The 17,088-nt window shown below is 39.0% G+C and overlaps 1 protein-coding gene across 1 annotated transcript in view; it reads right to left on the bottom strand.

Annotated features, from left to right (window-relative positions):
- The window catches only part of LOC122800929 (organic solute transporter subunit alpha-like), a 206,522-nt gene that overhangs the window by 64,213 nt on the left and 125,221 nt on the right, over window positions 1–17,088 (bottom strand). The gene's annotated exons all lie outside the window — the stretch shown is intronic.

Genomic DNA, 17,088 nt, shown 5'->3' with positions numbered 1-17,088 from the left:
TTTATATATACCTCTCAAAATATAATTTTCCCAGTTATCATTGTTATGCAGTAATGTATGACTGGCATTATGTTAATGTCCTAGTTAACCAAAGTGTATTGTGGCAAGAGGTGTAGCTGAGTCCTACATTGCATCAGTGATTGATTAAGATACACATTAACAGAATTCCTTAAAAATACTTTATTGCTATTATTATAATTGGAATTGTACTTGATTGCTGTTTTTTTAACCAAGTAATTTAGAAATGTAATACATTACAGAGATTTATGTAAAATAGTCCTTATGTCTGGAATCCTGCTAAATGGTATGTGTAAATCATTGAAAGAAATATTAGCATGACGGAAATGAAAGGTTATTGTATATTAGGAATTATACAATGACTGGCCATTAATATTCAAAAACAAGCACGCTGATTAGCCAGCCCAACCAGTGTGCCTGTTTCAATCCCAGAACATACTAACAGAAAAAGGTCTGGTCGCCTGGACTTTTCCCATTAGTATATCTCCTATTTTTTTTTACTTTTCTTTCGTTTTTTGCCCAAAAAAGAAAATGAAAGACTTGAAACGAATGAGGGAGATGGTGCAGACAAAAATAAGAGGATAATCGGGTATGTTGTACAAAATTAAAGAAACATACCCGATTATCCTTTTATTTTGTCTGTCCTGGCTTTCCCAAATGTAAAAAGTCTCCCAATTTCTTTTTTTATTTTCACTTTAAAAAAAGCAATGGAGATCTTCCTTTCTCTGTTGCTACCTTTGCACAGCCTTGATGTATTGCATAAATGTGGGAACACAAGTCCCATACGCATGCACAGTACATCAGAAAAAGCCCCAGGATACTGGAAAAATGCAGAAAGGCAGCACAGAGGCATCATACGAAGACATTATTTAAGAAAAGTAAGTATTTTGTTTCTTAAATAATGTCATTGTATAATAACAATAGCCCACGGCTAGGTGTGGGCATTGCTGGATTTACCCATGGTTGGCTTTGTTTGGGGTAAATCCAGCATTATCCATACCCAGCCATGGGTTATTGCTTAAATAATGCAACTGCAGGCAAGGATATAGGTACTACTCTTCTGCACTGCAGTAATTTACAACCACTGAAGTTGAAAGTGCAATAACCTGCAGCTTGTGTGACAAACAATAAATAAACTAATCGAACATATTTATTCTAGAGTTGGAATTTAGAATAATGCCGACAGTTACCAATACTTAAGGTATTTATTTTTTTAAAGTCCTCTTCACCAGTTTTCACATTACAGCTTTGAATAACTTGTTCCTGCGTCAAGACTGGTGCCATGTTTGTATATTGTATCTGTTGTACTCCATTATATAGTGCCACTAAATGACTTTGCCACCAAAGGATACACAGTGTCAGAAATTTTAATTGTGCATAGAATTTGCAACCAAGTAAAATTGCCTTTCAAACAACTTTGTTAATTTATCAGAGTGTAGTGCCTGTATGCATATTTTGGAGCATGTCATCTTGCTGAAGGTAGTTTTGGCAAATGCAAAGAAATCAAAAGCAGTCCACTAAAATCACTTCCATTGACAATGTAGAATTCCTTTTTCCCCACTGTTGTGTGACCTTGGAGTTGGTATATGTAATTGTGTGTGTGTGTGGGGGTGTAAATATATATATTTATTATTTTTTTTAAATGTTTGCTGAAGGTAGTTTCGGCAAACTGCTTTCAAGTTTTTTGCATTCTCTGAAACTGCCTTTGACCTATCAGCATGGATTCACATATTCAAATGCCAGTAATGCCATTCATCATGTCTGTACAAGTGCACCTCCTTTTAAATAAATGGAAAACTAGAAGTGATATTGTAAACACAGCCTGTGTTAAATTAATCTATGAAGGCTTTTATGATATTTTTATCTTTTATGATATTGAGTCAAAGTGACTGCTGCAAGACACATCTTCCTGTTATGATCACAGGGTGCATTCTGCTGTTCTTCTTGTTCATTGTACTGTTGTGTGGACTCTCCAGGACTAGCTATGTCAGTTGTAAAAACATTACTCTCATAGCATTATTCTAGAATGCCATGCAGATGCTCATAAGCCAATAAGAAGGAAATATTAGCCCTTGGAATCTGGAATCATCAACATCTTTGCCACTTTTCCTTGATAGGTTAATGGTTAGAAATGACATCATGGACTTTGAGATGCTACTGATGTAACACTGCATTGCTGCTTTGCTTAACATGGTGCTTTTAAAATTCATGGTGGTGGGAAAGAAGACATATTTAGTAATATGGATTTAAAAGGTATGTTATGTTAGCTAAGGATATGTGAGAAAAGACTAAACAAAAGATAATACAAACACTGAAAAGCTGGAAGCTCTTGTTTATGAAAATGGATAGTAAGATACATGCAGTGGAAACATTTTTAGCCCCTTTTATAGGTTCATAGGTTTATACTAGGCTATCTGCCCTAAGGTATTTTATTATAGCTAGCCTAAAGTTTCAGGTTACTAACTTACCCTATGTTATAAAAAAAAAATACTGTGTGTTGTAGTGTGTTGTGCCTGTCCAGCAGTGACACAGATGATCTCCCATGTTTTGTTAGGTATATAGGCCATGCATATTTTTATCAGCCAGAGAAGAAGTTGTGGGAGGGTAAAAGGTCAAGAGTTAAGTGGGATAAGTAGATCCTTCGGTAAAACAAGGTGGTTTAGGATTACTTGATTTGAAGAGATATTTTAGAAATTTGCAGTTAAGGCTTATATACATAGCAGAAGAAGAAGTAAAAGTGTTATGAAGTATTAAAAGTATTATGAAGTATTAAAAGTATTATGAAGTATTAAAAGTATTATGAAGTATTAAAAGTATTATGAAGAAGGTAAAGGGATTCAAGAAATACAGAGAGACTGGGAGTTTGTTTGCAGATCCTTGAGAATAATAACCATACAGAATATTATATTCATAAAACTGCAGAAAGTATTCCAGGAATTAAACCAATATGGGAATAGAGAAAGGAAGTTTTACTGATCGAGATGACTGCAAGTAGGAAATAGGCAAGATGGGGCTGGAATGTGCTGGATAAGGCTGGCACAGGGAAAGGAAATAAGAGTGGGATGAATCCAAGAAGATGTTTTGACTACAGGCTAAAGACTGCTTTCCCTACCATGGACTGATAGCAGAGTTTAGGCAAAGAAAAAGGGATGGGGAGTGCTAAGTGAAGGACCTGCTCTGATAAGAATTTTTAGTCAAATTTAGAATAGATACTATTGTTACAAAAGGAATGTTTAGTAGAGCATATCAAATATTGTGTGGTAACTACATGAATCAATCAGAGGAGCTTAGAAAAGATTGGGAAGAGAGACTGGAAAAGCAGTTTACAAGGAAGCCATGGGAGGACATATGTATGGCTCCCAAGTATCCAACAAAATCCTGAAGGTTTGTTATTTTCACTTGGAAATGTTCGTGCATCTATTTTTACACTTCAAGCAGACTTCAACAAATTTTTCCTCAAGTAGATAGCAAATGTTGGAGTTGTGATGTGGAAGAAAGAGGAAACTGGGAACATGCTTTTTTTGGGGAGTGTATTGACTTGGCAGATTTAAAAAATTCCCTGTAGAATACTCAGCCAGAAATATTGGCAGAGCAAATGGTTGTAACTAAGGGAATGATTTTTTTGAACTGGAACACAGTATCTGAATTGCATAGATATAGTAAGGCCTTATTAAGTTTAATTCTACTGGCTGCCAAAGATGACTAGACAATGGAACTCAACATCTAAGCCAGCTGTATTTGAAGTATTGGATATTGTAACAGAGATAAAAGTATTGTAGTGAGATCTTTGGGAAAGAGAAGGAGGAAATCACATAGAAATAAATGGAATTTGTGGGAAGAATACATGCAAAATAATGGTCAAGAGGAAGAGTGAGGTTAAAGGGAAGGCAGGAATTGAGCTACGTATGTAATGTTGGACTGAATTCTTTTAAGGAAATAAAACAGGTATGTAACGTCTAATGTATGTAAACAAAAATATTAATATGTTTTATTTTCTTTTCAATTAATGTATGTGCACTGCTATAAAGTGATAATTTGATAAAGGTGTTTATGAAAAGATAAATGAAAATCAAAGCTTGGACAGATTCAGATGAATCTCGTTCAGAGGAAACATAGACAAATGAACTAGAACCGAGTCATAAGCTTCTCTTTCTCTCTGCTATAACAGTGCAAAGAGCCAGAAACAAACAATTCTATAAAGAAAAATCAAGTAAAGAACCACTGAAGTAGATACAGTAAAACTCTTGCTACCCCTGGCAGAAGCAAATTACTTTAGTGACTTTCCCTTTTTAGAGAATGAATTAGATGAAGGGAAAAGCTGTTTCATTTTATGTAGGGCAAGAGGTTATACCTTCTACCTCACACCAGGCTACTAATAAAAGTAATTACTGACCTGGCAAATTTACAGGTAAGTATGTGAAATTTAAGAAGGCTGAGTGGGAGACAATACACTAACTACAACTAGAAAGAATATAGCTAGAGTTGAGGGAGAAAGAAACAAACAGAAACACACTTTATATCTTTACTTTGAACTATGAAATGACTTGCTGTACAGAATGACTAAAGAAAGAACAATTCCAGTTACATGGGGTAGCTCAGAAATAATGGCTGTTTTTTCCCTAACAGTTTGTGATTTCCTGAAATAAGCATGTGTGTGTGTGTGTGTGTGTGTGTGTGTGTGTGTGTGTGTGTGTGTGTGTGTGTGTGTGTGTGTGTGTGTGTGTGTGTGTGTTTGAGGGTGAATTAATCCCTTTCAGTTGGATGCAACAGCTCAACACAGATTGAACACTGATATATCTGATGTAAGTTTTCATTCTATCCTCAACTGATGGGTTCGAATCCAGTCCTTCGGATTTGATTCTGACATTGCTAAAGCTCGTGGCAATCAAAAATTCTTGAGCTTTCCCCTTACCCTTAACGTTCCAACCTCAAGTACCTCAGATCTCGTTTGCCGCTATACACAAAAGACATGGTGGCCATTACTCTTGAGCAAGTTTGAATCTTCTATATTTTTCCTAACAAAACCTTTCTAATTCTTGTATTCTTTTTATTCTTTAATCCCTTACCTAATTGCCTACTTTCTTACCATTTATATTACTTGAAATATCTCTCTTTCCTCCTTCCATACATGTTTTGTACCTTCAAATACTATTGTTAGAATTCTTTCCCCTTTCTCTACATGCAGTGTAGTTTACTTCTTAGCATTGCTGTTAATTTCTCTTTTTCTCTGCGCACTATATAGTTTACTTATTACTATTACTGGTAAATTCTTTTCCTACTGATCATGATCACTTTTATAAAAAAAATAAAAAAACTCTTTATTTTCTGCTGTTGAATTTTCCCCTTAAAACCTGTTTCTTTCTTCACTGTTGTTCCTACCGTGTCAGAGAAAGAAGAGAGTCCATCTGGATTAAAAAAAATGTCTTAAGTGCAGGCATAATATTCCATTATCAGATGCCCACACTTTATGGTGCATTGCCTGGGTCCCCTCCATTTACAAGAAGATTGCTCTGTTTGTCACAGGTTTAACTCTAGAGCCCTAGTAGAGAAAAAAATAAGTTGATATTAAAAGGACTTCTGCCTTCTTCATTTGGAGAGTCTTTATCTAGAGCTATGTCCTCTAAAAAAGCTAAAAGATCTAAATCTCTTTCTCTGAGCCCTTTTACCTCTCATTCTAAGGCTTCAGAGCAACCAAGAAAAAGACCTACTTCTGATCTGACTTCTCCTTTAGATCCCAAAGGGAAAAAGACAAAATTTTCAGATCTGACCTCAACCTTGAATCCAAAGTTCATAAAAAAGGATGCATTTTATTTGACCTCAACATCGAATCTGAAGCAAAAGAAAAAAGACATATTAAATCAGATATCTTTGTATCTCATGCATAAGACAATTGATTCATCTACTCCATCCAGTATTGTTTACCTTCCAAGGACTAGGTACCCCTCTTCGGTAGATCCACTTCCCTCCAGGGTTCCCTCTCTCTTTTTGGAGAGACCTAAATCCCCTCTGGATTTTCCATTCAATTTTCCAGGAGCTTAACAGAAGAAGATATGGAAAGAGTGTTGAGAAGAATTCTCTCAGTGCAGATTCTGATGAGTGCCCCTTCAGCTCCTACCTCTTCTGGTCAGAAGGTCTGATCTTCTGTCACATCCCCTCTTCCAGTTATTCCTCATTCCACCATCTCAAGAGTCCTTGAATTCAAGCTGTCCAGCCCCATCTGACCTGGATTTGAGGATACCTTTATTCTCAGATTCAAAGTTCACTCTGAGCATTTCAGTTTAGTCAGATCCAGAGAGCTGTCAGAGCCGAGACTTCCCTGTGGGATCTGAGTTGTTGGAGCCATCTCTGTGCCTTGGAGGCTTGGCAAGGGTAAGCTCAACTCTGGCTTTTTCCTAGGGGAGATTGTCCTCATAACAGGGAGAGACAACAGTCCAGAGGTCCTCTCCCTCTCTGGGAGGGTCTGCCTTTGAGGCTATGGAGAGAGCATTGTCTGTCTCAGCTACACAGATGGTTCCTACACCCTCTGATCCTCAGTCTACAGCCTTGATGTCTCTGACCTCGGAGTCTCAACCCTCTTTTCGATAGGGACAGCCAGTACTGAAACCACAGGCTTCCCAACTGAGTATCCACACTTCTTCTGATACCTCCTCAGAGTATCCCAATGAGGAGGTCCCTAAGAAGAAGACATGCAAGAGGACTGCCCAGAGGACTCTATCACAAAAGATACAGAGTTTGGTGAGGGTGAAGGGTCCCCACGGTCACCTCCTGAAAATGTCTCGTTTGGAGACATCCTTGAAATCTTAAAACAGACAGGTGGCTGGACATCCAGCAACCCTTTGTTTGAGGAGTCAGTATTCCTGGTGGCTTTTGGTACTGACCCATCTACCTCCTGGGTGGCTTCCCGCACCGACAAGCTCATTGAGTTGATTTGTTGGTGGGCATTGAAGAATCCCGACACAACTGAACCAATACTTCAGACACCTGACAAAATTATGGCACCTACAGAGGACATGCAATTTTGGGGAAAAGGAGTTCCTGCTGATGTCACGGTCATGGCAGCAGCCACTAAAAAGGAACTTGCTGAGGAGGATTCCACTTTTCATCCCCCAGCAAGAAGTTTTGGGTGATGGACAGGTTTGGAAAGTGTGACTATGCTTCAGTGACCTTCACCTTAAGGTCATTGAATTATTGGACACATTTCACAAGGTCACAGAGGGATTTAATTAAGGAGCTTTCAAATACCCAATCAGGATTTGTTTCTGAGGAAGTACAATCACCTGTTACTTCTCAGTTGGCTACCCTGCGATCTAGTTCCAATTCATGTATGAGACTTATTCCGCATGTAGCTGAAGGAACCTCAAGGGCAGCAGGTTCTAGCATTTCTATCAGGAAGCATGCCTGGATGTGCTTATGTGATTTTATGGAGCCCTTGAAATATTTGTTTGTCAATACTCCTTTTAACATCATATCTTTGTTTGGCTAGAAAGTGAAAGACACATTATCTGGGTGTGAGAAGGATGAAAAGACCCTGTCTACCTTGGGCATATGTTTTTCAACACCTCAAAGATCCTTTTTCAGGAATCAATGAGGTAGTCAAAAGATGTGGTTCAAAAAGTCCCAAAGACCTTTCCAATGGTAGACACTGCCCCCGTAGCAGAGATGGCCCATCAAAACTAGGGGTCCAGAGATTCATGCTTTGACAGACCCTTCCAGCACTTTGGAGGCAATCAGGGTTGACTATCCCTGCACCACGGACACTTCACAGTTGGGGTGGGGGGCATTCTCTGGGGAAAACAGTCCAAGGCACTTGGTCTCCTGAAGAGGCCAGCTTACATATCAATGTCCTAGAGATGAGAGCAGTGCTTTTAGTGTTGCAGTCTCTTCAGAATGCTGTCCTTCTGGGGATGATTGCAATTCAAATGAACAATATGTCAGTAGTTTGGTACATCAACAAAGAAGGAGGAACCAGATCTTATCCCTTGTGTTGAGAAGCACTCAGAGTGTGGCAATGGGCGATTTCATCCAACCACTTTATCATCACAATGCACATTCTGGGGAAGATCAGTGTGATAGCTGACAAGCTAACCAGGTGCATTCTTCTACCTCACTAATGAACTCTCAACAAGAATGTAGCGGAAATGATGTTCTGTCAGTAGGGCCAACCTTTCTGCAATCTTTTTGCTTTTCTCCTAAACAACAAATGCATCAGCTTCTTTGTCCTAATTCCCCCACAGGGGGAATCACAGATGGATGCTCTCCTTCATGGTTGGCTCCCCAGTCAAGTTTATGCTTATCCTTCAGTTCCACTAATTCCAAAATTCCTACAGAAAGCTGCCATGTTGAAGAGTAAAGTCATCCTCATTGCACCTTACAGGCCATGACAGACATGGTTCCCCTTCCTTTGGCCTCATTTACTTCACCAACCTTGAATTCTGGATCCAGCTCTAGACCTTCTGTCTCATCTAACAGGCATAATTCATCCAAACTTATCAAACCTCAGGCTGATGACCCAGCTTCTCCAATTCCATTAATAGCCAGACAACCTATACTCTCTTCACCTGTCCAACATATACGTTTATCTTTCCATAAACCCTGTACATGAAAGCTCTATGCCAGTAAATGGAAAAGGTTTGTTTACTTAGCTCATCAAAATAATGTTGATCTATTTCAGCTCCCATACATAACATCCTGGAATTTTTGGCTATACTTTTTAAAGAAGGGGCTAGTTCCTCAACAGTTAAGGTTCAGTTAGCAGCTATATTGAATTTTCATGTTGGATTTGAGGGTTCTTCAATTGCTCTCATAAGCTCTGCAAATCTTTTTTCTAAGACCTTCTTTTAAAGACCCTACTCTCCCACGGTACCTGAATCTGGTACTGCAAGCTCTTACTCATTCCCCTTTTGAACCACATATTAAGTGTGACCTTAAAAACCTTTCTTGGAAGACATTTTTTCTGGTAGCCATTACTTCTGCCAGATTAATTTCTGAGATTCAAGCAGTGTCCTCAAAACCTCCATGCTTGATTTTTCACAAGGATAGAGTAATCTTATGAATTAATGCATCCTTTCTTACTAAGGTGATATCAAAATCTAATATCAATCCGTTCATTAATTTACTAGTATTTTTTTTCCTAAATTTGCTAACAAGGGTGAATACACAATACATTTATTGGATTTTCACAGACAATTATGTTTTTGCCTAAGAAGAGATAGTAGTAAATATAACCAATTGTTTGTCTCATTTACAAACAGAAAATTGGGAAAGACAATTGCCAAAGTAACTTTAGCCAGATGGCTGACTGATTGCATTTAATTTATTTATAATCAATTGGGTATTACCTTACCAAAACTGTTATGGGCCCATTCAACTAGATCCACAGCAACTTCCTCAGTTTTTCAATGCCGAATTTACATGGATGATATTTGTGCTTCAGCAACTTGGGCCACTCCCCATACCTTTGTTACTCATTACAAAATGGATTTGGTCTCCAGAGGTAGAGCATCAGTTGGTTCAACTGTGCTTAGGAATATCCTTCGTTGAGTCCACCTGGGATTTTAGGTAGCTGATGACTCTGTCCCATAAGTTGAGGAAATAATGAAAATTGACAGCATCAGATAAAGAAGTTATGTACTCACCATAACGTTCCATCTGTTGTCTATTTTCATTCTTCCTCAACTCCTCTCCCACCAGCCCCCATCCTTTCTAAACGCCTGGTAGAATAAGTGGCTTATGGGCATTATTGTATTTTATACTGACCTCCAGATATAGTCTTCTTCCTATTTGTCTACAAACGTTTCCATTCTAGTAGCAAACAAGTTCTGAGGTACTTGGCGTTGGAGCATTATGGGTAAGGGAGAAGCTCGAGAGTTTTTTGGTTGCCATGAGCTTTAGCAACAGCCAAGCTGGATCCGAAGGATCAGATCTGAGCCCATTAGTTGAGGAGGAATGAAAATGGATGACACAGATGGAATGTTATGGTAAGTATATAAGTTCTTTTTTATTGCACCGATGAGGACTGGATCCATTTATGAGAAGGATCTAGGAACTGGGAAGAAAGGACAATGTGATATCTGTTGTCTGGAACACAAATCTAAACAGACTTGCAGTAAAGGTAGGGGAAATGATACATGGTCTTTGGCTATGAGTAGCTTAGTGGGTGTAATGGTGGGTCTATATTATAAGATCGATGTTTGAAAACATTGAACAACATATGGTCAACACCATATGGTTGATGTCTTCAAATATCGACCTTATAAAAACACAAAAAGAAAAAAGAAAAAAGTACCCTAACAGGTTTAAGCAGGGGGGCAAGCCCCCCCTGCACCCCCCACATGGGGGGCTGCACCATCAACACCCCCTGCTACTTAAATATACCAACTCCAACACGACAATACATTGCAGTAAATGGAAATCTCCCCTTATGGAGATTTCTGTTTACACGCTCAAGATTCTGCGTGTTTGATATTCTCGTGTCGACAATATCAGATTCAACATTGTCGGCTTTCAAGAATATAATATAGACCCATAATGGTTACTCTCCTTTGCACTCTGGTCATATTTTGAGCATGTAGCAGGGTTTTTTTGTGGTTCCAATTTCCTGACTACCTCAAGTGCCTACTGTGGATCTAAAGCATTTGTGCACCCATACGGATGGTGCAGTGGTGCAGCGGTAGCATTGTTGCCTCACAGCAAGAGATTCTCCGGTTTGATTCTTAGCTGGAGTGCCTTAGTGTGGAGTCTGCATGTCCTTCCTGCATTTGTGTGTGTTTTCTCTGGGTACTCCAGTTTCCTCCCGCATTACAAAGACATGTGTCTAGAACGTTTCTCCCCGGGCCTCCACTGAAAATTGACTTTGTTCCAAGTCAGACTTTCCTGGTAAACAAATGCTAAATAAAAATAAATAAATATGGAGTAGTTTTTTTTTAAAGTCTGTGAAATGTGACCTTTTACAGTCTGCATAAGTGCATTACCACTATAAACTTTTGTCTCTTACTTGCAGTTTCAGGGCTAAAATCTTGTTCCACAAAGGACTCATGTATTGATGTGTATTAGTTTATCTTACCTGGTCCCCATAACTGGGATACAGTCTTCTTGACTGATTTGTAGGTAGCAAAATGCACAGCTATATGCATTGGTCTTTCATGAGTTTCTAAAAGGATAGGTAAAAAAAAGACTTTGAGCCCTTTCAGTAGCAACTTTGGACCACATTAACTTTGTCCATTGCAATATAAGTGATTTTGACAAAGGCTACATTGGCAATCCTGCTAAATTTTCTTTGGGAGCCCCTTGAAACTCAAGTTTTCCTTCTGACCCTATCTTCAAAATGTGCCATTTTCACCTTCAAAATCTCATTGTTCACATAAGCATGAATTATATATGATCTTGACTCTTTTGCATCTTTCTATAGATGTGTGTGTGTGCGTGTGTGTGTGCGTGTGTGTGTGCGTGTGTGTGTGTGTGTGTGTGTGTGTGTGTGTGTGTGTGTGTGTGTGTGTGTGTGTGAGAGAGAGAGAGACAGAGATGGGATCAGAAAGGGCAGAATGTGCCATTTCAGGATCCTTTAATCTCTTTGTTGTGCTCCTGACATACCATTTGTCCCTTTAATTCTGTGCAAGTTAGAAATTACTTGAAATAAGGAAAGTTTAGCTTCTCCTGACAGTTTAAGACCTGCATAAAAAAAAAAAAAAAAAAGCAGCGTGCTGATATTACCTATATGCTGTCTTGCACTGCCATCTCAGTAAAATGTACATTGGAGTGACCAGAGCTGGTCATCTTACTGACTTTTTATATATTTATTTTTATTTGCTTTTCTGACAGGTAGCACTGATGCCTTGCTCTAAATGTAAAAGTCTCTTTGGCACTGCTTTCAAGCAAGTTTCATTTTATATTGCATTGATAACTCTGACTAAGAGGGAAGAGACTCATGAGCTGCTTCTGCTTAGTGCCCCACTATTATTGGAAACCTACAGTTTATAAAATTTTACAAAGATTATGAAAAATGAGTGTAAATACTGCTAACTGCTGCTATTGTATCAGAAGGCAGCAAATGTAGCAGAACCAATTAGAGTCTGTAATAGTACATTATTTGTGATGTGATAAATATTTGATAATGTAGGAACAGATCACAATAATCTTTTGTAAGTAATTCTTGTCACTGTGACAAGAAAATATCACTGTCGCTTCCAGCTGTTTCCTCTGTTTGCTCTTCCCTCAAGGTATTTTCTTATACAGATGATGGAAAAGTTTGCAATTTAACCTTATTAACAGATATGGAATTAGTCCCCATTTTCTGTGTCAATTCATTAACATTCGGGGTGGTACACTGTTTTTATAATTTAAATAATATGGCCAACATGGACAACACATTATATTAATTGCATCTTTAATGATGATAGTGATTCCAACATTGAAAATTGTGATAAGTTGGAATGTCTTTTGAGACAAATGTTCACAGCTAGTACATGTTTGGCTGTAGAATGAATCATTCTCACATCTCTTGCACTTATATGACCATAGCACATGACAAAAATCTGTCCTTAAAAATCCACATTTTGAAAAGCAACTACTAATTTAAAAAAACCCAAACATTTCTTAATAAATATGTGAGTAAAATAAGTGTTATACTATATTTTTGACCCATAGCTTTTAAGTAGTAAGATTTGCTTTGATAGATGACTACCATTTGGCCAGAGTATTATTTTTATAGGTTCATAGGTCCATACTAGGCTATCTGCCCTAGGGCATTTATAAGCCTAGCCAGAATGTGTTTGGCTTTCGCCACCCATTTTAAATTAATTTTGCTATGCCCTTTTTCGAGGTTAGTATACTGTGCCTCTGTCTAACAGTGACACAAAAGTGATACCCAGGGTAAACCTACAATCTCCCATCCACTCATCAAGATTCCTCTTGAAGAGAGTCAATGAGGGACTCTGCCTAACCTGGACTGGGATTTTATTCCAGAGTGAAGACAGCCTCTGGGTTATGAATCTGTCCCTCCAGCATGTCCTATTTATTTCAGTGCTGAGGTTCAAGTCTCTCGAGCGGGTAGCACGATGGGATTTGGATTTTCTGAGGTGCAGCATGTCCATTAATTCCGGGTTGGACATGGCTTTATCCGTCAGGCACAGATCACCTCTGAACAGGCGGTATGCCACTGAGTAGAGCTGGAGTTTCTTTAACCGGGCAGCATATGGCATCTGTTTGAACCCTTTGATCCTCTTGGTGAGGTACTTTTGGGGTCTTTCCAGTTGCTGCAGGTGTCTGGTAAGGTACATCCCAAAAGGGGCATTGTACTCAATTATGGGCCTGATGAGGTATGAGTAAAGAGGCACGATGACCTCCCCTGATCTAGATGTGAAAACCTTCATGATTAGGTGGGCTATATAAAATGTTTTTCTAACCACTTTGGCCACGTGGTTGTCAAATGAGAGATTGCTATCAACTTGGGTACCCAGGTCCCTAATTACTTCTTCTGTACTTAATGGATTACCACCTATGTGGTAATTTGTGGGCACTTTGTTTTTGCCAAAGGGGATGACTATACACTTTTTGGCATTTAGCTTGAGGCCATGGCTCTGGCACCAGTTGTCTGTTTCTATGAGGCCCTTTTGGAGGATGCTTGTGTCGGCTGGACAGTCGATTATGGCACCCAGTTTGCAGTCATCTGCGAACTTGGTCAGCCACAGTCCTTCCATGTTGGCCTTTACCTCCGAGAAATATATACCGAACAAGAGAGGTCCCAGGACTGAGCCTTGTGGGACACCACTTGTAACTGGTTTGGAGTCTGACATGGCTCCAGCAATTCTAACCATGTGGGTTCTGTCCTTGAGCCAGTTTGCAATCCATCTAGTGACATAGGGGTTTATATTTAAGCTGGTGAGCTTATCTATAATGCCTGAGTGGGGTATTGTATCGAAGGCTTTTGTGAGGTCCAGGTAGGCTGTGTGGACCACCTTCCCCTCGTCAATGGCCTTGGTGACTGTTTCAAAGAAATCAACCAGGTTTAAGAGGCAGGATCTGCCCTTAACAAAGCCAAACTGGGTAGGATCCAGTGTCTGTAGGTCCCCAATATCTTTATTTATGAGGTCCATGATGATCCTTTCCATAGCTTTGCAGACCAAGCTAGTCAGGCTTATGGGGCGATAGTTTCCAGGATCCGTTGAGGCACCACCTTTATGGAGAGGGACCACTGTTGCTGTACGCCACTCTTTGGGCACATATCCTGTAGTAAGGATGAGATTGAACAGTAGTTTTATGTTTGGGTTTAGCTCTTCTTGGAGTTCATGTAGGACGCAGCCCGGGACACCGTCTGGTCCCATTGATGCTGTGTTTTTTGCTTTGGAGGGCGGCTCTTACCTGAGCATCTGAGATGTCAGGAGGGCAGCACTCTGCTGGGATAGATATTTGTCCTTTTGGTGGGGAGGGGGGGGAGAAGTTTGCGCTGAACCTGTTTTAAGTTTTATCACTTAACCAGTTGTAGATGAAAAGCTAAAATTCTCCACTTTTTTTACAGTATAGAGAATCCAAGACTTCAAACCAATAAATATTTTTTTCTCTTTCTGCAATCCATTTAAGTAGGTGGTTTGACCATTTACTTTTTGACATACTAGATAGTATTAGTTGCCTTGTAAGACTGAGATAGAAGAAAAATAGTTTCCAGAAATCTAAGTGAGATTTCACTTCAGTCACTCCAATGATTTATTGTTCTGCATATTTTTCCCCTCAGATCTCATCCTCATGGTCCAGCCCGCAGTGCCCCATGTCCACACTGGGTCTACTAGCCATCACCCTACCCCTCAGATTACAATGGTATTCCTGGTGCTGGGCGTGGTTTCATCCTCAATGAGCGCCCTCCCTCTTTCCCAGGACAGGCATGCCCATTCCTGCCTGCTGCTCTGTCAGTCACCCGAGCAGCTAATTGAGGCCAGGTTGCCTGGGCCGTAGTCAGAACTTTATCTGTCTATTCCATTGGAGCAACTTGTGTGTACAAATTTTTATCTTTATATGAGAGAGAGGAAGAAGATTGTTTCCCTAAAGCTAAGTGGGATTTCAGCTCAGCTAAACATACCGGTTTGTCATTGACTCTTAGATTAAATATTTTGTGTCTACATGTTTTTTCTATTGGGTGAAGTTGCACCTGTAAATTAGGGTTGTTAATAATTAGTTGACTTATATTAGTTCTTTGGGGTGAAACCTTAAAGATTACATCAATGCAAACAAATCTTGGATTGTTCACTTTTTCAATGTATTGAGTTTGTTGTGTTGCTTGTATGATATAATGAATGTTCAATTTGTTGTGGTGCATGTTTGTATGCTGACCAAGTGACATGTTGACCATTCATTGTATAACTATATAGATACAATCATTTAATGTAGCCTTTTAGAAAATGAGAATATGCCATCGGTCCCAAAGCATCACACTGCATGATACAGTTGTTTAAGTGCAAAAGTCAATGAATTTCTAGGTAAAGTTGAGTCAGAACTGAAAAAAGAATGGGGTAATGGAATGTAATAAACTACTGCCCCAAATTCCTCATAGCCAGCTCATCCTTTTCTCTACATATCCGGTATATCTGATTATTTCAGTGTGAAAGAAGTGGTTTGAAAATTCAGTCTGCTGCATATGTGCTGACTGGATTTTCCTCAGAGGAGGACGTATCTCCAAACACCTGTTTGCATTTGAGCAGCAAGAGAAGGCTTGTTATAACTTCACTGGTTGATTGTCTTCATTGAAATGCACTGGTGTTTCTTGACAGGTCCAGAATTTGAGCATGTGATAGCCATTGGATATGGATGAGTCTCCAAAGAAATCCAGGAAGTGAATGCTCTTGAATTTTTCATAAAACAAATAACGTGGCTACTTTCCATTTGGCCCATAAGTTATTTTTCTGCTTACTGTGAAACTCACTGTTAAAAGATCAGTTGGTTTATTTTGTGATGGCTCTATAAATGTATGTATGCTTCTGTGTACTGTAATGCAGCTCACCCACTAACATGGAGTTTGCCCTGCTGAATATGCCTTATTATTGTCCTTTTTATTTATATCACTGTTTGATAGTCCCAGTATGTGTGCAATAGTCACTTCCATTTTATTTTTGCTTCTGACTGTGGATCTGCACTTCTAAACTAAATTTAGCAAACTGCAGTAATTTATGCCACCACCAGGTCAACAGAGATGACACCTCCTTTGAATCATTTTAAAATAAGAGTGCCATTCTATTTGGAATAGTCAGCATCCATATTCTGATACCATAGGTCTCATAAGTTATAGTTTATTTCAAAATGAAGGTTAGTTTCAACCATTTTATTGAATCCCCTGACCTGTACAATTATGTCAAGAGGTCTGTGCCTTTTGGATAACCAGGAGTAAGTGATCTGGGAATGTGCACTGAGGGATGGAAATGGATTACAAAATGCCAGTCCCATTTGTTGGGAGTAACCAGACCCAAGACACAGTTATTTATTGAAATTATTGGATCTGGGTGGTTAAGCAGTAGTGTCACATTCTGAAAGACGTTTTTCTGTCCTAGCATGCATGTCATCAAATAGCTTCACAATTAAAATCACCCACGACAGTGATAGTCCTTTTGTTATACATATTGTGCAGGGCATTTTTTCTAAAGGAAAAGTAAATTAAGCTAGGTTTACCTGGGGAGGGATGGAGGTAATAGACTTAAAGATAATTGGTAAATCAACTAGCAGTGATGCGACCACAATAGTTCATGTAGGGCAGGAGTTGAAGAAGGTGTCTTTATATACCAGCAGGGCAATAATTAATTAAAGGCTTTTTGCTGGAATGCTTTTCCCAACCATCAAATCTTTTTTTCATGTCTATCCCTCTTAAGGATACTGTAGAATGTAAAGATATGGGTAGATATTTCATCCTGCTTTTTGAATGGTGTCTTTTTTATCTTTTTTGTAATACATCTTATAGTGGTTAGTAAAACACTTAAACCATTTAGCCTTTAAAAGGTGTAACCCTGTCCTTTCCTCGTTGTATGTCATGAGATGTGATGCAAATTAATTACAAGGAAGCTAGATTTGGCTATGTCCATTTTAAATTAAAGTTTT

Source organism: Protopterus annectens, chromosome 4.part1 (assembly GCF_019279795.1).
Source record: "Protopterus annectens isolate FY-2018-M chromosome 4.part1, PAN1.0, whole genome shotgun sequence".
Lineage (NCBI taxonomy): Eukaryota > Metazoa > Chordata > Ceratodontiformes > Protopteridae > Protopterus > Protopterus annectens.
Note: the sequence above shows the minus strand (reverse complement) of the source record. Positions and strands in the feature narration are given on the sequence as shown.